The following is a 25,597-nucleotide window of genomic DNA, read 5'->3' as shown; positions in this document are numbered from 1 at the left end:
TTCATTGCTGCTGACATTTTTACTTTTTTTGTTATTAATCGAAATTTAACGATTTTTTTGCAAATAAATGACATTTTTCACTTTCAGTTGTAAAATTTTGCAAAAAAAACGAGATCCGTATATAAATTTTGCTCTAAATTTATTGTTCTACATGTCTTTGATAAAAAAAAAATGTTTGGGTAAAAAAAAAATGGTTTGGGTAAAAGTTATAGCGTTTACAAACTATGGTACAAAAATGTGAATTTCCGCTTTTTGAAGCAGCTCTGACTTTCTGAGCACCTGTCATGTTTCCTGAGGTTCTACAATGCCCAGACAGTACAAACACCCCACAAATGACCCCATTTTGGAAAGTACACACCCTAAGGTATTCGCTGATGGGCATAGTGAGTTCATAGAACTTTTTATTTTTTGTCACAAGTTAGCGGAAAATGATGATTTTATTTTTATTTATTTTTTTCTTACAAAGTCTCATATTCCACTAACTTGTGACAAAAAATAAAAACTTCTATGAACTCACTATGCCCATCATGAAATACCTTGGGGTCTCTTCTTTCCAAAATGGGGTCACTTGTGGGGTAGTTATACTGCCCTGGCATTCTAGGGGCTCAAATGTGTGGTAAGGAGTTTGAAATCAAATTCTGTAAAAAATGACCAGTGAAATCCGAAAGGTGCTCTTTGGAATATGGGCCCCTTTGCCCACCTAGGCTGCAAAAAAGTGTCACACATCTGGTATCTCTGTATTCAGGAGAAGTTGAGGAATATGTTTTGGGGTGTCTTTTTACATATACCCATGCTGGGTGAGATAAATATCTTGGTCAAATGCCAACTTTGTATAAAAAAATGGGAAAAGTTGTCTTTTGCCAAGATATTTCTCTCACCCAGCATGGGTATATGTAAAATGACACCCCAAAACACATTCCCCAACTTCTCCTGAGTACGGAGATACCAGATGTGTGACACTTTTTTGCAGCTTAGGTGCGCAAAGGGGCCCATATTCCAAAGAGCACCTTTCGGATTTCACTGGTCATTTTTTACAGAATTTGATTTCAAACTCCTTACCACACATTTGGGCCCCTAGAATGCCAGGGCAGTATAACTACCCCACAAGTGACCCCATTTTGGAAATAAGACACCCCAAGGTATTCGCTGATGGGCATAGTGAGTTCATGGAAGTTTTTATTTTTTGTCACAAGTTAGTGGAATATAAGACTTTGTAAGAAAAAAATAAATAAAAAAAAAATCATCATTTTCCACTAACTTGTGACAAAAAATAAAAAAATTCTAGGAACTCGCCATGCCCCTCACGGAATACCTTGGGGTGTCTTCTTTCCAAAATGGGGTCACTTGTGGGGTAGTTATACTGCCCTGGCATTTTCCAGGGGCCCTAATGTGTGGTAAGTAGGTAAATGACCTGTGAAATCCGAAAGGTGCTCTTTGGAATGTGGGCCCCTTTGCCCACCTAGGCTGCAAAAAAGTGCCACACATGTGGTATCTCCGTACTCGGGAGAAGTTGGGGAATGTGTTTTGGGGTGTCATTTTACATATACCCATGCTGGGTGAGAGAAATATCTTGGCAAAAGACAACTTTTCCCATTTTTTTATACAAAGTTGGCATTTGACCAAGATATTTATCTCACCCAGCATGGGTATATGTAAAAAGACACCCAAAAACACATTTCTCAACTTCTCCTGAATACAGAGATACCAGATGTGTGACACTTTTTTGCAGCCTAGGTGGGCAAAGGGGCCCATATTCCAAAGAGCACCTTTCGGATTTCACTGGTCATTTTTTACAGAATTTGATTTCAAACTCCTTACCACACATTTGGGCCCCTAATATGCCAGGGCAGTATAACTACCCCACAAGTGACCCCATTTTGGAAAGAAGACACCCCAAGGTATTCGCTGATGGGCATAGTGAGTTCATGGAAGTTTTTATTTTTTGTCACAAGTTAGTGGAATATAAGACTTTGTAAGAAAAAAAAAAATAAAAAAAAAATCATCATTTTCCACTAACTTGTGACAAAAAATAAAAAAATTCTAGGAACTCGCCATGCCCCTCACGGAATACCTTGGGGTGTCTTCTTTCCAAAATGGGGTCACTTGTGGGGTAGTTATACTGCCCTGGCATTTTCCAGGGGCCCTAATGTGTGGTAAGTAGGTAAATGACCTGTGAAATCCGAAAGGTGCTCTTTGGAATGTGGGCCCCTTTGCCCACCTAGGCTGCAAAAAAGTGCCACACATGTGGTATCTCCGTACTCGGGAGAAGTTGGGGAATGTGTTTTGGGGTGTCATTTTACATATACCCATGCTGGGTGAGAGAAATATCTTGGCAAAAGACAACTTTTCCCATTTTTTTATACAAAGTTGGCATTTGACCAAGATATTTATCTCACCCAGCATGGGTATATGTAAAAAGACACCCAAAAACACATTTCTCAACTTCTCCTGAATACAGAGATACCAGATGTGTGACACTTTTTTGCAGCCTAGGTGGGCAAAGGGGCCCATATTCCAAAGAGCACCTTTCGGATTTCACTGGTCATTTTTTACAGAATTTGATTTCAAACTCCTTACCACACATTTGGGCCCCTAATATGCCAGGGCAGTATAACTACCCCACAAGTGACCCCATTTTGGAAAGAAGACACCCCAAGGTATTCGCCGATGGGCATAGTGAGTTCATGAAAGTTTTTATTTTTTGTCACAAGTTAGTGGAATATGAGACTTTGTAAGAAAAACAAAATAAAAAATCATAATTTTCCACTAACTTGTGACAAAAAAAAAAAAATTCTAGGAACTCGCCATGCCCCTCACGGAATACCTTGGGGTGTCTTCTTTCCAAAATGGGGTCACTTGTGGGGTAGTTATACTGCCCTGGCATTTTCCAGGGGCCCTAATGTGTGGTAAGTAGGTAAATGACCTGTGAAATCCGAAAGGTGCTCTTTGGAATGTGGGCCCCTTTGCCCACCTAGGCTGCAAAAAAGTGCTACACATGTGGTATCTCCGTATTCGGGAGAAGTTGGGGAATGTGTTTTGTGGTGTCATTTTACATATACCCATGCTGGGTGAGATAAATATCTTGGTCAAATGCCAACTTTGTATAAAAAAATGGGAAAAGTTGTCTTTTGCCAAGATATTTCTCTCACCCAGCATGGGTATATGTAAAATGACACCCCAAAACACATTCCCCAACTTCTCCTGAGTACGGCGATACCAGATGTGTGACACTTTTTTGCAGCCTAAATGCGCAAAGGGGCCCACATTCCTTTTATGAGGGCATTTTTAGACATTTGGATCCCAGACTTCTTTTCACGCTTTAGGGCCCCTAGAATGCCAGGGCAGTATAAATACCCCACATGTGACCCCATTTTGGAAAGAAGACACCCCAAGGTATTCAATGAGGGGCATGGCGAGTTCATAAAAATTTTTTTTTTTTGGCACAAGTTAGCGGAATTTGATTTTATTTTTTTTTTTCTCACAAAGTCTCCCTTTCCGCTAACTTGGGACAAAAATTTCAATCTTTCATGGACTCAATATGCCCCTCACGGAATACCTGGGGGTGTCTTCTTTCCGAAATGGGGTCACATGTGGGGTATTTATACTGCCCTGGCATTCTAGGGGCCCTAAAGCGTGAGAAGAAGTCTGGAATATAAATGTCTAAAAATTTTTTACGCATTTGGATTCCGTGAGGGGTATGGTGAGTTCATGTGAGATTTAATTTTTTGACGCAAGTTAGTGGAATATGAGACTTTGTAAGAAAAAAAAAAAAATTTCCGCTAACTTGGGCCAAAAAAATGTCTGAATGGAGCCTTACAGAGGGGTGATCAATGACAGGGGGGTGATCAATGACAGGGGGGTGATCAGAGAGTCTATATGGGGTGATCACCAGTCATTGATCACGCCCCTGTAAGGCTCCATTCAGACGTCCGTGTGCGTTTTGCGGATCCGATCCACCTATCAGTGGATCCGTAAAAATCATGCAGACGTCTGAATGGAGCTTTACAGGGGTGTGATCAATGACAGGGGGGTAATCAATGACAGGGGGGTGATCAGGGAGTCTATATGGGGTGATCAGGGGTGATCAAGGGTGAATAAGGGGTTAATAAGTGACGGGGGGGGGTGTAGTGTAGTGTGGTGCTTGGTGCAACATATTACTGAGCTACCTGTGTCCTCTGGTGGTCGATCCAAACAAAGGGGACCACCAGAGGACCAGGTAGCAGGTATATTAGACGCTGTTATCAAAACAGCGTCTAATATACCTGTTAGGGGTTAAAAAAATCACATCTCCAGCCTGCCAGCGAACGATCGCCGCTGGCAGGCTGGAGATCCACTTTCTTACCTTCCGTTCCTGTGAGCGCGCGCGCCTGTGTGCGCGCATTCACAGGAAATCTCGGCCATCGCGAGAGGACGCGCCGGCGCGTCCACTCGGAATCAATCAACCACCTCCAGGACGCGTCTGTGCGTACAGCGGTCCGGAGGTGGTAGTGCTCCAGGAAAATGTAATCACAATTGCAGTTGAAGTTTGAAAATTAAGACTTCTATTTTCAGAAAGTTGGAGCCCCTCCTTCCTATGCTTTAGCGGTGTATAATTTTCTTAGGCCACTTTCACACTAACGGCACGGACCTCCAGCAGGCTGTTCCGTCGGGTGAACAGCCTGTCGGATCCGTCCTGCCACTAGTGGCCGTGTGCCTTTGGACTGCCGCTCCGTCCCCATTGACTATAATGGGGGTGGGGGCGGAGTTCCGGCGAGGTACGGCAGCGCACGGCGAGAGGCTGCCGGAATAAATGTCGGACATGTCGTAGTTTTATTCCGGCAGCCTCTCGCCTTGCGCTGCCGTGCCTCGCCGGAACTCCGCCCCCATTATATGGGGACGGAGAGGCACACGGTCACCAGCGGCAGTACGGATCCGACAGGCTGTTCACCCGACCATGCCGCTAGTGTGAAAGTAGTTTTAACAAAAAATAACTCTGCAAATGAGACTGGGAGAAGGAGGACACTCCTGTTTTGATCTCTGGTGGCCAGTTCTATTTTCCCAATGGATCAGGTGATACTGTTTCATGTGCTGCAACAGAGCCATGGTGCCTTGGTTTGTATTTGAACACCCACTGCTTATTTTTATTCTGCATATCTTGCACCTGGCAGTGCATTTGTCTGTCAGCACTGTGGAGAAAAACTGCCAGACCGGAGATAGTCAAACAGAGTTAGCGGTAGTCAAGGTCAGGATCAGTGGCATCACCAGTCCCCAGCTGACCATAATAGAAGCAGATTTGGCTCTGGCAGTTTTTTGGGAGGTTTTGGCAGTATGTTGCCTCTGCTCTATCTATCTATCTGTCTATCTATTTATCTATCTTTCTATCTGTTAGGAGTTATACATGTTAACATGTTTACTGCCACCTGTAGGCTATATTGATATGACAGTTGTTAACCTTTGTCATATTGTTTGTGTCTGAATAAAGTTTGTTGAATTACCTCACATCGCCTCAGGAAACATGGTGTCAGAAGTGGAGAGGGCTTTGGTGTTTTAGAAACCACTAAAGTCCTAATATCAGAACAAAAGATCAACAAGAATAGTTTCTCGGGTAATTTATTAATAAGATACACACAGTGTTACAGAAAATGGCTGCAAACAACTTCCCTGTGCCGTCTCCCATGGACTGTAAAGGGGACCTGGCAGTTAACTGGACATATTTCAAATCCCAGTGGGAAGATTATGAGGTGGCAACTGAACTTGATAAGAAAGACTCCGAGGTAAGGATAGCGACACTGCGCTCAGTGATGGGGAGAGACGGTCTGCGGATTTATCAGCACCTCTCACTCTCTGATGCCGACAAGCAGGACACAGAGAAAACTCTGGATGCATTACAGAGCCATTTTATGCCTTCACGTAACATCATTTATGAGAGGTACATATCCAATACCACAAACCAAGGCCCATTGGAAACTATAGATCAGTATGTGACTAGGCTGAGGCAGCTCGCCGCTACATGTGAGTTTGGAGTATTACATGATGAACTTATCAGAGACAGAATAGTTCTGGGATCAAAAGACATTAATGCTAGAAAGAGAATGCTCAGAGTACCAGACCTGAACCTACAGAGAGCCATTGACATGTGTAGAAGCCATGAACTTACAGAAATGCAAATACAAGCAATGCAAGAAAGCAAAAGTGAAGCTGTACATTATACTGCTAGAACATATAAAAAGCCCATGAAAGAAAGCAAAGTAAAAACAATCAGATGTAGATACTGTGGAAACAACCACCCCTGGGGGAGAGACCACTGTCCTGCATATGGAGAAACCTGTAGTAAATGCAAAAAGCAAAACCATTTTTCTAGAGTATGCAGGCAGAAAGCAAATGGCAGAATACATATGGCTGCACAGATCAAGAGCAGCAGCTCAGAAGAATCAGTATTCACTATTATTCATCAAATAGGAGCAGTAAGCAGTCCAGGATCACAGTGGTTTGTACCACTAGAACTCAGCACTGACAGAGAAGCAGGGGAAAGGTTACACTGTCAGTCAGACTGTGGGGCCACCTGCAACCCTTATGACCTACAAAGACTATTGCAAAATTGTTAAAGAAGGAAAGCCAACATTACAGAAGAGTAATGTCAAATTAAAATGGTAGAATGATACCTATATGATACCTATGGGCCAATGTAATCTAAATTGTACATATAAAGATAAAACATATCCACTGCAATTCCAAGTTGTCCAAGGTAAACACAAACCACTTCTCTCAGCAGAAACATGTCAGAAAATGGTCCTCCTTACACTGAATGTAGAACATAATGTATTATTACATGATGACCAGCAAACAACTACAAGTTCACTCATTTCTTATGAAATGATCACAACTGAATATAGAGACATTTTCAAAGGACTAGGGTGTCTACCTGGAGAGTATCACCTAGAAATAGATTAAGCAATACCTCCTGTTCAACACCAACCACGTAGAGTGCCGGCTGCACTTAAAGCAGACTTAAAGGCGAAAATAGAGAGATTAGAGACACAGGTCATAGAACCTACGACATGCCCCTACAACCTACGTGCCATACCCATTGGCCAGTTTTGTAGGGCCAGGCGGATATGTTCCAGCGAAGCCAGTTTCGAGCGAGAAGCAATGGATCTATCTAGGAGATTCCGGGAGAGGGGCTACAGTACCAAAGTAATTAAAAAGGGCTATATCAGGGCCAAGAACTCCTCTAGGGATAGCCTGTTAAATCATGCTCCTTGTAAAAAAGATAAAGAATATGGCTTTCCTAGGTTTATTACTAACTTCAATGACCAATGGAGACAACTACAGGACATTCTCCAAAGGCATTGGCAGGTCCTTCGAACAGACAGGGACCTGAAGAAAGTGATCTCTGAGAGACCGTTGGTTACCTGGAAGAGAGCCAAAAATTTGAGAGATATAGTAACTAGGAGCCACTATGTAGCCCCCCAAAAAGGTGGAATTTTCGGAGATAAGGGCCCACAGTGGGGTTTCTTCCCCTGTGGGGATTGCACCGCATGTAAATATATGACAAGATCAGACAAATTCACTAATACCAACAGGGAAAGGGAGTACAAAATTGTGCACCATATCTCATGTAGAACAGAGGCAGTGGTCTATCGTGCTGAGTGCCCTTGTGGCCTGATTTATATTGGGATGACCACAAGGGCACTCAGGACGAGAGTTTTGGAACATATCCGTGACATTAAGGCGGCCGCCGAGATCACTGAGTGTGACAAACTCAGAAAACTAAAACCAGTGGCAAAACATTTTCGGGAGGTCCATAACTGCAATCCTAGAGGCATTCTATTTAAAGGGATAGATCGCGTACGTTTGGGAATTAGAGGGGGCAACATTAAACGTTGTCTCCTCCAAAAGGAAACAAAGTGGATGGTTTTGCTCAATACTGTGACCCCTCATGGATTGAATGAGGCCTTGAGTTTCAAATTCTTTATTTAGGTAGCGCACTCACTGAATTTTTCTGTGATTTTAACTGCTTTTTATTTATCTAGCTTTCGTGTGGCCATGTGATGATGACTGATGAATTTTGAGGAGAGAGGTGACTTTCCTGGACGCCATGAATGTGGTGATGAAAATCAAATACAATGTGAATATGAAGAGGGATCATGATGTATATATTGAGATGGATTGACGTATGGGACTTGCATTCAAGATGTTTTATGCACTGTTGTTGTAGTATTTTGATTTAGCACATGTTACACAATTTAGACCTGATTGTCTTTTTGGCATTATATAGTATTGGCATCACTGTATGAGGACGGTGGTGAATTAATTAGGATATATATTTGGCACTTTGGAGGGGTGGTGATGTGTTTTAGTATGCTGGGTTAACATCGTTGCCCTTACATACCCTAATACACCAATTACCATTTATCCAGGTTTGGGGTTATTTTAGTAGGTTATCATTGTTTATGATTTCCCATATTTGAGATATATTTTATATCTCTATCTTTTAAGGGGTAAATATGTTTTATGGCACATATTTTCACACCCTCCTTTATTTGGGGGATATTTATTATTATTGGCAGTATATTGTATCTGCATTCACGGATGGTTCTATGGTTGGGTATATTATATAATATGCATGCATTTTTAATAAACATTGGAATATGTGACATCCAAATATATATGTATATATTTTTTATTATTATATTTTTTGTAATCATGTATGGCATTGTAATGTATATTTTGAATGCATTTGTATGTGATTATGAATTTATATTATGTATGCATCATGACAAAATAATAATTTGTTTTTTGGCCATTTATGTTCACGTGATCACATATGGTACTTATTGACCATTTATATTGTGATCTGAGGATTACATAATTCCATCTATGAATAGAATGTTTTGACTATATAGAGATTAGATGGATCATGATATGCCTAGTGCTGTATTTATGATCATGTATTTTTATGGTATTCTATATTTATAGGTGCCCGGGTACATCTAGTTCCTCCAATATGATACGATGCTCTCATCCTCCCCTCTCTTTGATACTATTATATATGTAAATGTACTCTTTGATACCACTATGTATGTTAATGTATTCAGCTCCCTATTGGGTCTTCATATTCCCAACAACCCTATGTAGACTTCGCTTGGGCTATATAACGTGAATTATATAATTATATATTCGGGTTCTGACACCTTTACAGCCCGATATTACTCACGTCTGACAGGCCGATGCAGCGCTGTGTTGTGATGCGCTGTGCGCCGGATCACGTGGGGACGCCGCTACGTTTCCTTGGGAGGCGGGCTGGAACGCATGGCTTGCGTTCCACCCCTCCTCCTGATGAATGCGGCGTCTCCATGTTGTACTCGGCGCGCATCATCAGACACAAGCGCTCGATAGTAAGCATCAGCTGTTACATATAATTAGTTGATGCCTTGAAGCTACATGGGGGGTATAAAGAGGGGTTTATGGCCACACTTCATTAACCTCCTGACGAAGCTGAGGCGAAACGCGCGTCGGGGTTTCCAGCCTGTCCTGTGCCTGCTGTCTCTGCCCTCCATCATGTCTTTTGGTATGTTATGATTGTTTCCATCAGCTGTCTATATGTGTGGTGTATGTATAGCCTTCACTTGATGGTTTTGATGTATGGAGATGCAGTTATCAGAGCATCTAGATAGATATTACTTTATTCCCTATTGCCACCTGTATACTACCAGGGGCTTTACATCTATATACCCCTATAGCGGCTATGCAATGGAGTGATGATCGCAGTTATTTTCAGTGGTTAGTACCTTATACCACCTATCTGCGAATCACCCCAAGGCATACTATACATACATCTGACATGTGTTCCATCTTTTTGGTGGGTTTTTGAGACATCGGCCAGGGGACTATGGCATCCAGCTTTCTTTGCTGATTTTTCCGGATACATCTTTTTTGTGTAATCTTTTATAATTGTGTAATTATGATTCATTTGTAACTCAATAAAGTATATTTTTGAACATATTGGGCATGCTATGGTTGTTTTTTAGCAACATTTTTTAGGTTTATATGATTGGTTTCCCGCTTGCCCTACCCATGGCATTATAGTGAGGCCTTTTTTCTTTTGGTTCGACATGGATAAGTAGTATGGTTGCTGTTAAGAAACCAGGCTATCTGCGAATATGCATTAATCCCAAAGACTTAAATAAAGCACTAAAACGCTCACATTATTCAATGCCCACTATAGAGGAAATCCTGCCAAGTTTAACAAATGCAAAAGTATTTTCTGTCTTAGATGCTAAGGGTGGCTTCTGGCAAGTAAAACTGGACACTAAAGGAGTTATCTCACTACATTCTGGACTCCCTTTGGGCGTTACCGATGGCTACGCATGCCTTTTGGGATTGCTACTGCACCAGAAGAATATCAACGTAGACAACATGAAGCAGTAGAAGGCCTGCCCGGAGTGGAAGTTATTGCAGATGATATATTTGTGTATGAATGTGGTGACACTACAGAGGATGCCATAAAGGATCATGACAATAATTTGATTGGACTCTTAGAGAGAGCACAAAAGCTGAACCTAAAATTCAATAAAAAGAAGCTGAGATTGAGGCTATCTTCGGTACCATACATGGGACATTTACTCACACCAGAAGGCCTGCACACATCTCCAGATGAGACAACTCCCAAAGAAACAGGGATGGATGATCATATGCAACAATATGAAGCTCCTGCCACACCAAGACGTATTAGAACTATGGTTATTAGGACACTAACAAGATATAAGGATTTTGTATGCTAGATACATTATATAAAACATTGTCACCTTTGGAATGTATTGTGGTATCCAATCATCTTATGTTATATATTACTTGATTTCACAAGAAAGGGAGGATGTTAGGAGTTATACATGTTAACATGTTTACTGACACCTGTAGGCTATATAGATATGACAGTTTATAACCTTTGTTATATTGTTTTGTGTCTGAATAAAGTTGTTGTTGAAATACTCTACATGGCTTCAGGAAACATTACTCAGCCTGTATCATAAACATACACATGCGATACAAATAACTACTAATCTCCCCACGCCAGCATGTGCGCTCGCATGACCAAGGGGCATGGCTTAAAGGGGCTCTCCAGGAATTAAGAAAATGAAAATAAGTAAATATTACTTTATTATAAATATATTCCCAAATATCTTTCATTAGTTATAATGGCTCGTTTTGTCTAGGGAGCAATGATTAGGAGAAACTAAATTGCTGCTGTGCTACTAGTGCACACAAAACCTGTCCTAATCACATAGCAGGACTAGTTACTTCACAACACTGAGGTAAAGAGCTGCCTCATCCTCCTCTCCTACTTATCAGGGATTATGATCCTGAATACACATGAGAATATCTTCAGCTGAATCTCTGTAGGAATAGAGTTCATGAGAAGACATGAAGTACAGAGAGGACGGACTGTCCTGGCTGTGGCAATGGAGACTGCACACAAGTGCTGCTGCTCATTAGCCACATCTGCTCATGATCTCCATTCCTACAGAAATTCAGCTGATGAGCATATTAAACTGTATTCAGGAGGATCATAATCCCTGACAAGCAGAGCAGAGAGAAGGATGAGGCAGCTCTTTAGCTCAGCGTTGTGAAGTAACTTATCCTCCTGTGTGATTAGGACAGGTTTTGTGTATAGTAATAGGACAGCGGCCATTTTGTTCTTCCTAATGATTACTCCCCAGACAAAACGAGCCAATCTAACTAATGTAAGGTATTTGGGAATATATATATATGTAGTTAAGGCTGACATGTCAGCCTGCATTTGTGGGAGGGGCGGAGGTGCCTTTAAATAGCCAGGGCACGCGTCCCTCCTTGCCCGTGAGCTATCTGTGCAAGGAGGAGTTACTGCTGTTTTTCCCGCCTAGCTCACGTCGCCAACACACGCGTGTATCCAGCCAACCGTAAGTATGCTGGGGCCGCTGGTCCCTTCAACTGACAGGCTGCCCCCCTTTTTTTCTAGGTTCAGGCTTGCTGGTCCCCTGCCGACTGCCTACTGCCCCCGGTACCTGGCCACCGTCGGCTTCCCTCAGCGCTGCCCGCCTGGGTTCTGTGGCTGAGCCGGGTGTCGGATCCCACACCAGTCCGTCTCCCCCATCGCTGCGTCCCTCGGTCTCCCGCGCAGGTGCCGCAAGTCCCGAGATACTTCGGCACCTCCTCCCTGCTTCTGCCCGGTCATCTTGTCCGACTTCGTTCCTCTTTCTCCTGCTGCCGCTCAGCATCCCCACAGGGTGGCAGCATGGAGACAACTCAATAAAATAAAAAAAAGAGCAACCAGGACAACCATAGCTTACCCGAGGTTGTCTGTTAAAGTTCAAAAAAAAAAGCCAAGCACATAAGGACAACCATAGGACACACACGGAAGTGAATCATGTTTCTTCCAAAGCCCAACCTGGGGGAAAAATAAGTCCATAAAATCATTAAAGAAACATTGACACAAATAAATAACTATTAATAAATACTTTAACCCACATATAACGCAGGTCACCGTCATATATATAACTCCCAATTTTACATATCACTGCATGTTTGGGGCCGGTCACTCTTTCCCGGCCATACGTTTTAACTGACATTTCATGCGGATGCCTGCGACATCGTCCAGTTCACGGCTCTAATATTTCCTTGTATGATTAATTCTGTTGCCGGCCACGTCTTCGGGCTTACGTTTTAATTTAGATATGCTGCCTGTAACGTCATCCAGGTTTACGTTCGTACTCTGAGTAATTTTGTTGCCTGTTACGTCCTGCAGGCTCACGTATTCAATTCGATAATTTCCGTTGCCTGGCACGTCTTCGGACTTACGTTTAACTTAATCATGCAGCCTGTAACGTCATCCAGGTTCACGTTTTACTCTGTTATAATTTTGGTTGCCTGTTACGTTATTCAGGTTTACGTTTTTAATTCATAATTTCTGTGGCCTGCTACGTTGCCGGCCTTACGTTTTTAATTTAACATGATGCCTGTCACGTCAACCAGGTGTACGTTTTTAACTGAGTATAATTTCTTGCCTGTTAAGTTCTGCAGGTTTACGTTTTTAATTCAATAATTTATGTTGCCTGCTACGTTGTTGGGCTTACGTTTTATTTTATTATGTGGCCTGTCACGTCATCCAGGTTTACGTTTTTAACTCTGATGATAATTTTGTTGCCTGTTACGTTATGCGGGCTTAAGTTTTTAAATCAATAATTCTGCTGCCTGGTCGTTTTCAGGCTTACGTAAAAAAATAAAAATAAACTTTTGCAATGTTCTCGATACCTCTCTCACAGCCTCATGTGTACTAACATCATCGTCCTGTACACTTCAGGTCCAGGGCCAGTTGTGGTTGCTCCTTTGTTTTTCCAGGGTCATTCTTCAGGTACCGTCTAGTCAGTCTTACTTCGATGCGCACCTCTTTTTCACAGTACACTCCCTCCACGGTTAAGTCACGTCATAATCGCCAGCTGTCACTTTCTTTTTCAGGTCCACACAGGTAAGAGCTCACACTCCGGTCTGCACCAGCACAAAAAAAATAAAATAAAATGTTGTCCACCATCACGGGGCACTATTTACTCCAGGGTCGTCCGACCTTTAACTCTGTCATCATTTCTCACTCAGTATGTCCCATCTATCGGACCACGAGGATTCCTTATCCATCCCTGACTCTTCCGCTTCCGCCCACGGCAGCACCATGTCACTCAGGAGTTGGACCATTCCAAAATTAAACAAAGAGCTCAACAGCCGAGGGATTTGTTACCCTGCGTCAGCTCGGAAGGCGGAGCCCACGGCCCCTCCAGCGGATCAAGTGCCCATGTCAACGATTCAGCTATCATTGGCACAGTTGCATGCCACGATCAATAACATTGCCACTTCCGTCTCGGATATGCAGGCCAGACTGGTTACAGTAGAATACAGAGGGCTGTCTCCTAGTCCCTCCATCCCTCTGGTTCCATTGGTCACTGCTTTGTGTTCCCATTCCCCAGGTAGGGCTTCATTCACATCTGAGGTAGCTCCGGCACACTTTGTCCCAGATAACATTAGAAGGGATATTCTAGACGGCAGGGACGTAAATTTAGCTAGCATTCTCATTGCTACCCATGACACCATCGACAATAGGACCATCGTGTGCGGCGACGTTTCCATCACTCTAAAAGCCAGGGACGTCCGCCTCAACAAAAAACGTATCCATCCCTGAATTTGTCCTGGCCTTCAGCTTATATAGGGACATCATCTGCTCCGCCTGCCCTGGAAGACGGGAGGAACTGGACACCTACCTGTACAGGGTCACGGATCTGGGCCACAAGTATGGCGGACACGCCTTCTATGATTATCATCGCTCGTTTTCGGCCAAGGCGGCCGCCACTCTGGCCCAGTTCCACCACACCACCGATTGGACATCCATGGACAGAGGGTTTTCATACGGGTCTGGTCGCACTTGCCCAGTCCACCTGGGAGGGTCCCAATCTCCTCTCAGCAGCCAAGGATCCCGACTCGGTAGGAGGCCTCATACAATCGGAGCTGGAGAAGGGATTCCTCATAGGGCCATTTTCCACTGTCCCTTTTGATTCTTGGAGGGTCAGCCCTATCGGCATTGTGGCAAAAAAGTTCTTAAATAAAAAACGTCTCATTTATGATCTTTCTGCGCCTCATGGTTCCGTCATCCCGAGTTTAAATTCTCTGATTCCCTCCGAAGAGTTCTCCATGAGGTACTCCTCAGTGGATGAAGCCATACAACTCATTCTCCAGGTGGGCAGAGGGGCTTGGCTATCCAAGGCGGATATCGCAGATGCGTTCAAATTGCTCCCCATTCACCCGCAGCTCTGGAGGTGGTATGGCATTAAATGGCAAAATCTTTATTATTTTGCTAGCCATCTCACCTTCGGATCCAAGAGCAGCCCCTGGCTGTTTGATCAATTCGCGCAGGCTCTGCATTGGATTCTAGTCAACTGCTGCGATTGCCCACTGGTCATCCATTACCTGGATGATTTACTGTTGGTTGAATCCCCAGGTAACAGACCCAGCAAGCTCAGGTCCCTTCTCCGGGTCTTCTCTGAGCTCAATGTTCCCGTCGCCTCTTCAAAGGTAGAAGGCCCTTCGACGGTAATTACCTTTCTAGGGATAGTGTTGGACTCCGTTAAAATGCAAGCAAGGCTTCCGGAGGAGAAGCTTGCCAAAATCCGGGAAGAGATCTCCAAGGCAGCAGGCTCCAGGCGTTTCACTAAAGTTGAGTTACAATCTTTGCTGGGTATGTTGAACTTTGCTACTAGGATCATGCCGCAGGGCAGAGCTTTCACCTCCCGGTTGCTACAGCTGCTTCCATCAGCCCCCGAGCAGGATAGTCTCATCTGCCTAGATGGCCAAGCGATTGCGGATTTAGCAATGTGGGACACGTTCCTCGCCTGCTAGAACGGTGTCTCCATGTTTGTTCCACTATGGGGTCCCACATCAGTCACGATCTTCACGGACGCCGTGGCCTCTGCAGGTTACGCAGCAATCAGCGGGAATCAGTGGTTCGCTGGTCCCTGGCCCCCAGAGGTGTCTTCTGCGCAGCAAGCTTTAAAATCTTCCCCTTTACTAGAGGTGTACCCCATTGTAGCGGCGGCTCAAGTTTGGGGCAGTCAATGGGCCAATTCATCTGTAGTTTTCGTCACGGATAATCAGGCGGTGGTAGACATAATCGCCAAAGGCAGATCGAAATCTCCATTTATCATGTCATTTGTCCGTAGGTTGGTCTGGCTTTCCCTCCGTCACAATTTTCATGTCACTTGCAGGCATATCCAGGGTAAACAAAATATCGCCGCAGATGCCGTGTCACGATTTCGTTTTCATGATTTTTTCCAGGCAATGCCGGAGGCGGACCAAGTGGGTCTATCCCCTCCTGCGTTCCAAACTTTGATTTTGGATTAAAATCGTTCATTGATTCAGCAAAAAGTCTGGTGAGAAATTCTTTATCGGTGATCATGTCCAGGAACTATAGAACAGGCTGGAATGTGTTCCACAAGTTCACGCTCCTTCACCCAAGACATGATACCGGCAAGACGGCATACATAATGGCTTTCTTGGCATACTGCCATTTGGTGCTCAAACTGTCCTACAACTTCATAAAGCTATATCTGGCCGGGGTACAGCATTTCCTCTCATTAGAAGATCCGGACTGTAGGTCGATTTTCCTGTCACAGCTGATAAAAGCCACCCTTAGGGGCATTCAAAAAAGTAGCAGGGGTCCAAGCTCTTTCAGACAGCCGGTGTCAGGAGAGCTCTTCAGGAAGTTATCCACCTCCCTAGATGGTAATCCTTTTGGGCTCCTTGCTAGTACCGTGGTCAAAGCGGCCATGTACCTCAGCTTTTATGTTTTTTTGCGGCCAGGGGAATTCACCAGCTCCTCTGCTAAAGCCAAAGGCTTGACTAGGGGCCAGCTGGTCCGGCAGGGCGACCAGTTCATCCTGTACCTCACTTCATCTAAGACATCCGAAGTCGGTCCACCAGTGGGGATCAGGTACTTCCCCACTTTCAACGAATGGTGCCCGGTCCAGGTCCTCCAGCAGCTCCTGGCGGTGTTGGGCGTTTCGGCCCGAGACAGCCCGTTGCTTCCCTTTAAAGTCAGATCCATCACGTCATCCCAGTTCATTTCACACATCCGTTCCCTAGTGGCGGGTTTAGGTCATGATCCAAAAACCATTTCGGGGCATTCCTTCCTCATTGGGGCTGCATCCGCAGCATCAAAGCATAATGTCCCAGCTCACATCATCCAAAAAATGGGTCGCTGGCACTCTGCATGCTACGGGCGGTACATTCCGAATCCACACCAATAGATATCCAAGGCCTTCTGTAGTCTGGTTTTATGACGTTCTGCATGTACAATAAACTCCCTTTTCTACACTACCTGGCTTGTTCTTTGCCCCCTTATAGGCCTACCCGCGTTCATGGCTAAGGGCACACCACCAGCCATTAAGTCAAGGTATGAGGTAAGTAAACAGGGCAGGCCTGTCCCCCTCTTCTACACAAGGTCTTCGCATCTGCAGCCGTGACCACAAGTAGTTAAGGCTGACATGTCAGCTTGTATTTGTGGGAGGGGCGGAGGTGCCTATAAATAGCCAGGGCGCGCGTCCCTCCTTGCCCATGAGCTATCTGTGCCCCTCCCACCCTCCCTCATTTTTCTACCTCTACCAGGGTATGCCCCCTTATAGGCCTACCTGCATTCATGGCTAAGGGCACACCACCAGCCATTAAGTCCAGGTATGAGGTAAGTAAACAGGGCAGGCCTGTCCCCCTCTTCTACACAAGGTCTTCGCATCCGCAGCCGTGGCCACAAATATATATATATATATATATGCATGAAATTGGACAGCACTCCAAGACTTGAAAAAACCTGAGAAAGGCTCAGTTGTGAGCTGAAACGTTGCTACTGTTCCACATGGGTGAATAAAGACATCACGTTTTTTCACGTCTTGGAGTGCTGTCCGATTTCATGCGTATGTTAAGGATGAGAAGCTAATTCCCTTGGACTTTGCACCTGAACCAGCTTACTGGTGCCGCCGAAGTCCCATATATATATATATATATATATATATATATAATGAAGTAAAAGGTAAGTAAGTATTTTCATTTTCTTAAAGAGGACCTTTCATGGTTTTGTATTAATTGCGATAAATACCTTTACTTGGGGGGTACCCTGCCTGATTTTTTAAAATATCGCTCCTGCACCCCGCTGTGCCCCCTGTATTTTTCACGATCAGTATGCTAATACTGAGCATCGGTACAGGGAGGAGGAGACGCCAGGGTTTCTCAATGGGTGTCTCCTTCTCCCTGGCTGTGCCGTGATCCAATCACAGCGGAAAGCTTCACAGCCAGGGAGAAGCTGAGCTTTTTTTTCTCCCTGGCTGTGACGCTCTCCGCTGTGATTGGATCGCGGCACAGCCAGGAAGAAGGAGACGCCCATTGAGAAACCCTGGCGTCTCGTCCTCCCTGTACCGATGCTCAGTATTAGCATACTGATCGCAAAAAATACAGGGGGGCACAGCGGGGTGCAAAAGCAATATGTTAAAAAAATCAGGCAGGGTGGCAGCATCAGCTTTACCCCCCAAGTAAAGGTATTTATAGCAATTAATACAAAACCATGAAAGGTCCTCTTTAATTCCCAGAGAACCCCTTTAGGCAGTACAACCTGAGGGGCATGGTCTAAGTGACGCATCACCAGGGGGTGTGGCTTAGGCACACATCAACAGGGCGTGGACTAGGTGGGTCATCACAGGAACATTGCCGTGCCTGAGCCCCAGTCCAAGGCGCTGGAGTTCAGACAGGTAAGTTGGTGACAGCTGTCCATGCCTTATGTACAATACATTTTTAAGTATTTCCGCATCAACAGGCCAAAGTCGCCTTTATTACTTCCCATCTATGTGGAGAAACCCTGGCATGGGCAAATCCTATTTGGGAGAGGTGTATGTGGTTTCACATAGGTCTGCAGGTGACATCTACTACATTATCAGACTCTGAGTAGAAATAATGTAGTAGATGTCACCTACAGATGTAACACCCCATATAACACAGTGATAACTTCCTAGATACAGATAATGTAGTAGATGGTACCTACAGTACTATGTAACACAAGGTAACATAAGGTAAAAGGGTTCTCAGAGATCCACATATAGATGGCCTATCCGTAGGATAGGTCATCAATATGAGATTGGTGGAGGTCCTACTCCTGGCACCCCTGACGAACAGCTGTTTGAGGAGACGGCAGTGCTCCAGTGATCATTGTGGCCTCTTTGCTCCTTACCAAGCACAGCTCCGTCCATTTGATAGCACTGTGCATGGCATTAAAGCTCTAGCATGTCTGTTATGTTCCACTGTCCCTGACTGTGCAGGCTAGTCCTAACAATCTGTACCTGGCCTCTTTTTGTACGCTTCTTGAGGGTGAGTCTATTTATTGCTATCACTATAGGCACAGCGAACATGAGTGTTACTGTATGTGTGGAGGGACATCACACCTTATCTTCCACCGGTCTGTGTCATCTAAATAATGACCTGATGGGGATTCCTCTGTGCTGCCTGATATCACTGCAATACTGTGATCATTGGGTCAGTTCACCACAACGGACCCTTCCTTTTGGCCACTTCTAATGCAGCATCACTGTGGCCCCCTGAGTTTAAGTAGGTCAATGATCACCTAAATGATGAACCCACTGTCTAAGGGGATTGTCACACCCTTGTCTGCATGCTGATTTTATGTTTGGCCCTTTTGCTGCCAGAACTCAGGTGGGTATGAGTCACACAATTGATGACCTCACCCTTAAAGGCAGCTGAAGGTTTCTGAATGGATAACACTGCTCAGCTAACCTACCGGTCATTTGGTTACTCTCCTCAATCCAGACTATCTATTTTCAATGTCTGGTCACTTTAATAATTATCTGTCAATTTTTGCCATGTAGCAGTATTCTCTATATATAATCCCTATGGATGTTGGCCATATAATAGTATTTTTTCAAAACATACAGTATACCTTCCATTGATATTTTTACAAGTCTTCCCCTTGACACTTAGCAACTGCTGACGTCATCATTAGGGATGAGCGAATCGACTTTGGATGAAACATTCAAAGTCGATTTGCATAAAACCTTGTTCCCATACTGTACGGAGCAGGAGCTCCATACAGTATTTGAATGTATTGGCTTCGATTAGCCGAAGTTATTGCTTCGCAAAGTCTTGCGAGACTTCAGGTAATAACTTCACAAATTAATTTGTACTGTAAAAAAACATTTCCCGAACTCGGGCTCGGTTCTAAGGTACCACTTGGAACTGAACCCGAGTTCGGGAAATGGTGTTTTACAGTACAAATTAATTTATGAAGTTATTATGCAAAGTCTTGCAAGGCTTCGCGAAGCAATAACTTCTGCTCATTGGAGCCAATACATTCTACTACTGTACAGACCTCCTGCTCCGTACAGTATTGGAACGAAGTTTTATGCGAATCGACTTCGGATGTTTCATCCAAAGTCGATTCGCTCATCCCTAGTCATCATCTACATTGACGTCTCATTTCTTCATTGGCAGTACATTCCAGGTGACTTCTCTTACCCTTCCCTGGCAGTAACACACGTCACTTCTATCAAGTGACGTTTATTCTTGTGATTGGTCAAGTCGCATCGCGCTCTCATTCTCGCAAAAGCACATGTACGTGCCTGCGCAGTCCCTGCTCTTGAATGTCAGACACTGGCACACTTTATTCCGATATCGGGAGGACACTGTGACCCCACGTGGAACCTACATCTCTGTAACTCTTATGTACAGATATCTACTGTAATGATATGGTGCTTATTTACTAAGTACACATTACCTTATATTGTAATCATTTTAGCACATGTTGGATCTATTTGTTATGTACAACCATAAAGGAGGTGTTAACTTTTCCCACACCCACATTTAGGGCTACTTAAGGGGTACTCTGTTGCATTTTTCACTGCTTGATAAATTTTTCACGTCGAAACGTCGCCATGTTTGTTGTCTTCTAAATAAACCACAATATATTCTGAAATGACAAGTGCTGTGGATCCCTTCTAACCACTTGGTATTGAAGTTCAGCCCCACTCACTTGGATGGGACTGAGGTGCACCTTGGCCACGTGACCGATTAATGTGATGACCATATGGCCTAAGAAGAGGCTGTGACACTCACGGAGCAGGCCAGGCCTCTTCATACAAAAAAAATAACTATAGGAAACCACACTGAAGGGGGGATGTCAGGGGCAAATGGAGGGAGGGGGCTCGAGTTGGGTAGATTTTATTGTCAACTTAAAGTCCTTTTCTATGTCAGTGTTACCATTGAGAGTGTACAGGTAAGGGTGGGTTCGCACTAGCGTTATGCCATTCCGTTATAGGTTCAGTTTATTACGGAATATAACAGAATGGCCAGACAGAATGTAAAACGGAACCCTTTAAGCGGCATTCCGTTTTGCTCCATCCTAATAGAAGTCTATGGGCAAGCATAACGGATCCGTCTGGTTTCCGTTATGAAGGACGGAAACAAAGTCCTGTCGACAGGACTTTTTTTTTTCGTTATGCATAATGGAAACCAGAAATCTGTGCAACCTTTCTAGAAGATCATTAATAAATATGTTGAAGAGAATAGGGCCCAATACTGACAGTGACCTAATCTGAGTGTGTACCGTTAATAACCACCCTCTGTTTTCTATCACTGAGCCAGTTACTTACCCACATACAGACAGGGATGGACTGGGACAATAAAGTGGCCCTGGACTTCAGCCAGACCGGCCCACTTTATTTTTCCCAAACACACTCAAAAAAAACCATGTGAATGGCGCTGTTATGGAGGGGATCTGTGAATGGCACTGTTATGGAGGGGATCTGTGAATGGCACTTTTATGGAGGGGATCTGTGGGTGGCACTGTTATGGAGGGGATCTGTGGATGGCACTGTTATGGAGGGGATCTGTGGATGGCACTGTTATGGAGGGAATCTGTGGATGGCACTGTTATGGAGAGGATCTGTGGATGGCACTGTTATGGAGGGGATCTGTGGATGGCACTGTTATGGGGGGATCTGTGGATGGCACTGTTATAGAGGGGGATCTGTGGATGACACATACCGTATATAGCATCTTATGCTATGTGTCATCCACAGATACCCCTCCATAACAGTGCCATTCACAGATACCCTCCATAACAGTGCCATCCACAGATCCCCCCCATAACAGTCATCCACAGATCCCCCCATAATAGTGTCATCCACAGATCCCCCCATAACAGTGTCATCCACAGATCCCCCCCATAACAGTGTCATCCACAGATCCCCCCCCATAATAGTGTCATCCACAGAACACTGTTATGGAGGGGGATCTGTGGATGACATTGTCATGGGGTGGATCTGTGGATGACACATATAGCATAAGATGTTATATACGGTATGTATCATCCACAGATTCCCCATAACGGTGACATCCACAGATCCCCCTCCATAACGGTGCCATCCACAGATCCCCTTCCATAACGGTGCCATCCACAGATCCCCCTCCATAACAGTGTCATCCACAGATCCCCCTCCATAAGTGTCATCCACAGATCCCCCTCCATAACAGTGTCATCCACAGATCCCCCTCCATAATGGTGCCATCCACAGATCCCCCCCATAAGTGTCATCCACAGACCCCCCCCCCATAAGTGTCATCCACATGACAGACCCCCCCCATAACAGTGCCATCCACGGATCCCCCTCCCTATAACAGTGCCGTCATCCATAGATCCCCCTCCCCGCCACTCACAGTAGTATACATTAATAAATCGGTATCCTGCAGGCTGCAGACAGTAACTTTAATTTTAACACAGCGCTCATCTCTTTACTACCTTACATTCAGCTCCCTCCAGCCTCCAGTAACAAGTGCGGGCGGCAGCGCTCACTCACTGACGTCACGCGCCTGCGCCGCCTAGTGGGAGGAGCAGGCGTGTGACGTCAGTGAGTGAGCGCCGCCCCCACACTGCCTGCTGTTACTGGAGCTGAGTCAGTGTAAGATAGTAAAGAGATGAGCGCTGATTTTAAAGTTAACACACTGACAGCAAAAAAATTAAAATGGCTCGGGACCGGCCGGGCCCCCCCGGGGTCCGGGCCCCTTACTGGGGTATCGGCTTTACCCCCCTGATGGCGGCCCTGGCCGGCCCATAATTCGATCGGCCCACCGGGATTCTCCCGGTACTCCCGATGGCCAGTCCATCGCTGCATACAGACATTTTCTCCCAGTCCATGCATTTTCATTTTATATAATTGCTTTTTACAGTGTCAAATCCTTTGGAGAAGTCAAGATATATAGCATCCATTGACTCACCCCAGTCCAGTCTAGAATTTACCTCCTCATAGCAATTGATCAGTTTAGTTTGAAAGGACGGATTCCTCATGAAGCTGTGCTAATATGGCATTATACAATTATTTTCATTGTGGTACTCCAGGATAACATCTCTTCGAAAACCCTCAAACAGTTTACCCACAACAGATGTTAGACTTTCCGGCCTATAGTTTCCAGGCTCTGTTTTCGACCCCACATTTACTAAGCCCCAATCCTGTGGAACTCTTTATGTCATTATAGAGTCCTTAATTATCAGAAATAAAGGTCTGTCTATTACACTACTTAAAGGGGTTGTCTCATCATAGACAATGGGGGCATATCGCTAGCATATGCCCCCATTGTCTTATAGGTGTGGGTCCCATCACCCGAAAGTGAAGGAGGGTGCACTGCACATGCGCTGCCACCCTCCATTCATTTTCCGTCAAGCCCATAGAAGTGAATTGGAGCCTTGCTGGGCTCCGTTCCTGATATAGGTGTGGGTACCAGCAGTGGGACCCACACCTATAAGACGATAGGGGTATATCCTAGTGATATGCCCCCACTGTCTATGATGAGACAACCCCTTTAATTCTCTTAGGATACGGGGATGTATGCCATTTGGACCTGGGGATTTGTTTAATCATTTTAAGACAATTCTTCCTGGGTCCGTGTTGGGGCAAAGATCCCAATGCCAGATGAGCGGTGGACTCCGAATTAGAAGTTATGGGTATTCATAGAGAAAAACCAACACAGGCATAGAGCCGTGTATCAAGAGTTTCTAAACTTTCCTCTCCTTAATCTTTGTAGCTCCCTGCTTGTTTAGCTGTGGATAGGGTTCCCAGCCCCGTCAACTTTATGTAATACAAATCACAGCAAGAGAATTTGTGTAAATTGATTGTGTTTTTTATTCCGAAAAACGTGAAAATGTGGCTTTCCTTGTACAAACGTTTTCGACCGATAATACAGCCTTTGTCAGGCACTGTTCCGCTGGAGGGTAGAAGTTCAGTGCCTGACGAAGGCTATATTATCGGCCGAAAACATTTGCACAAGGAAAGCCGCATTTTCTCGTTTTTCGGAATAAAAAACACAATAAATTTACACAAATTCTCTTGCTGTGATTTGTATTACATAATGCTTGGAGTCTTCACCACTTGCCCTGGATTATGCTGCAACTGTAGTGAACCCTGGAGCAATCAAGCCAATATTTATCACACCACTTACCATGGCAACTTTTGACGGATGTGTAGGCCCATGGGCCTCCTGAGCCATAACCGGGTACAGAGGGCATGGCAGGCAGATTCTGTCTTTGCTTCTCCATAGTCCTTGGTCATCTGGCCCAGCCCCTTGTTTAGTCCATAGTTCTTTTTCTTCAGGTGGGGCCTGCTCAGACAATTTGAAAAGAGTGTCTATGGATATATTCACAGGTTTTAAGGCTCTTACCGGGGTGGCATCAGCATTCAGTAGCCGGAGCACAGCTAGCTTGGCTGCTTTATCAGCTCTGTCATTGCCTTTTACCTCTGCCGTGGTACATCCAAGCCTTTACTTTCAAAATAGCAACTTATTTTGGCAACAGTAAAGAGTTCAAGCACAGAGTCTTTGTTTTTACTGGGCTGACCTGCAGAAGTCAAAAAGTCTCTAGCCAGCCATATGGGCCCATAGTCATGTTCAATCCCAAAAGCATACCTGGAGTCCGTGTAGATGATCACCTTCTTCCCTTCGGGCCATTTTACACACTTCAGCGAGTGCCTTCAACTCTGCCTCCTGCGCAGATATGTGCGGAGGGAGTGGTTCAGCTACAGCTACCTCATGCTGTGTGCATATCCAGTGTGGAACCGCCCATATTCTCCCATAAACCTGCTTCCATCTACAAAATACTCAACATCAGGGTTATCAAGAGGTTTTTCATGCACATGAGAAAATCCTAAAGTTTCTTGTTGCATCAACTGTATACAATCATGAGGATCATTTTCAGCTAAATCAGACAAAAGGTTACCTGTGCTACCCTCCCCCATTTCTGAATCTGTGATTGGTAACAAAGTAGCAGGATTCAGAGTAGTACATCTTGTGAAATAGTGTCTTGCATGAGAAGTGCACATTGGAGTCTGAGTTGTCTAGCCATAAAATTAAATTTTGGTTGCACCTGTGAGAATGCCCTGTGTGTCATGGGGGATTTTCACAATCACCGGGTAGTCCAACACTACTTCTGAGGCTTTTTCAATCATTGCCTGCACTGCCACGATTGTCCTGATGCAAGAGGGGGCGCATCAAGCAACAGGATCTGATCTAGCTGAGAAGTATGCCACTGGGCGTTGACGTTCACCATGCTTCTGAGTAAGCACAGCAGTACTGTGACCCTGCATTTCTGAACAGAACAGGTTAAATTCCTCATCATGCTTTGGAATACCCAGGGCTGGAGAAAAGCATAAATTTGACTGGCCACTGCTCTCTCCTGGGCATGACTGAAGGGGGGGGTACATTTTCACTCGAGGGGGCTGACATCCTGACTTAAGATATACAGTAACCGGAGACATAGTGAGTTTTTATTTTATTTTATAATATCCAGACTAAAGTAATTTCACTCCTTTTTTACCTAAAACCAGAGCACACACCTCCCTGTGTTTTTGTGATGATTCCATCAGTAAAACTGATTTCGCTCACACAGACAATAAATAAATATTTCCCATACATTAACACACACACAAGTCTTTGAGCTTTTTAGCAAATAGCATATTCTGGAGCTCCATACACTCACACTAAGTACCTCACATACATTGCCTTG

Source organism: Bufo bufo, chromosome 4 (genome assembly GCF_905171765.1).
Source record: "Bufo bufo chromosome 4, aBufBuf1.1, whole genome shotgun sequence".
NCBI classification, from domain to species: Eukaryota; Metazoa; Chordata; class Amphibia; order Anura; family Bufonidae; genus Bufo; species Bufo bufo.
This window is presented reverse-complemented; position numbering follows the sequence as displayed.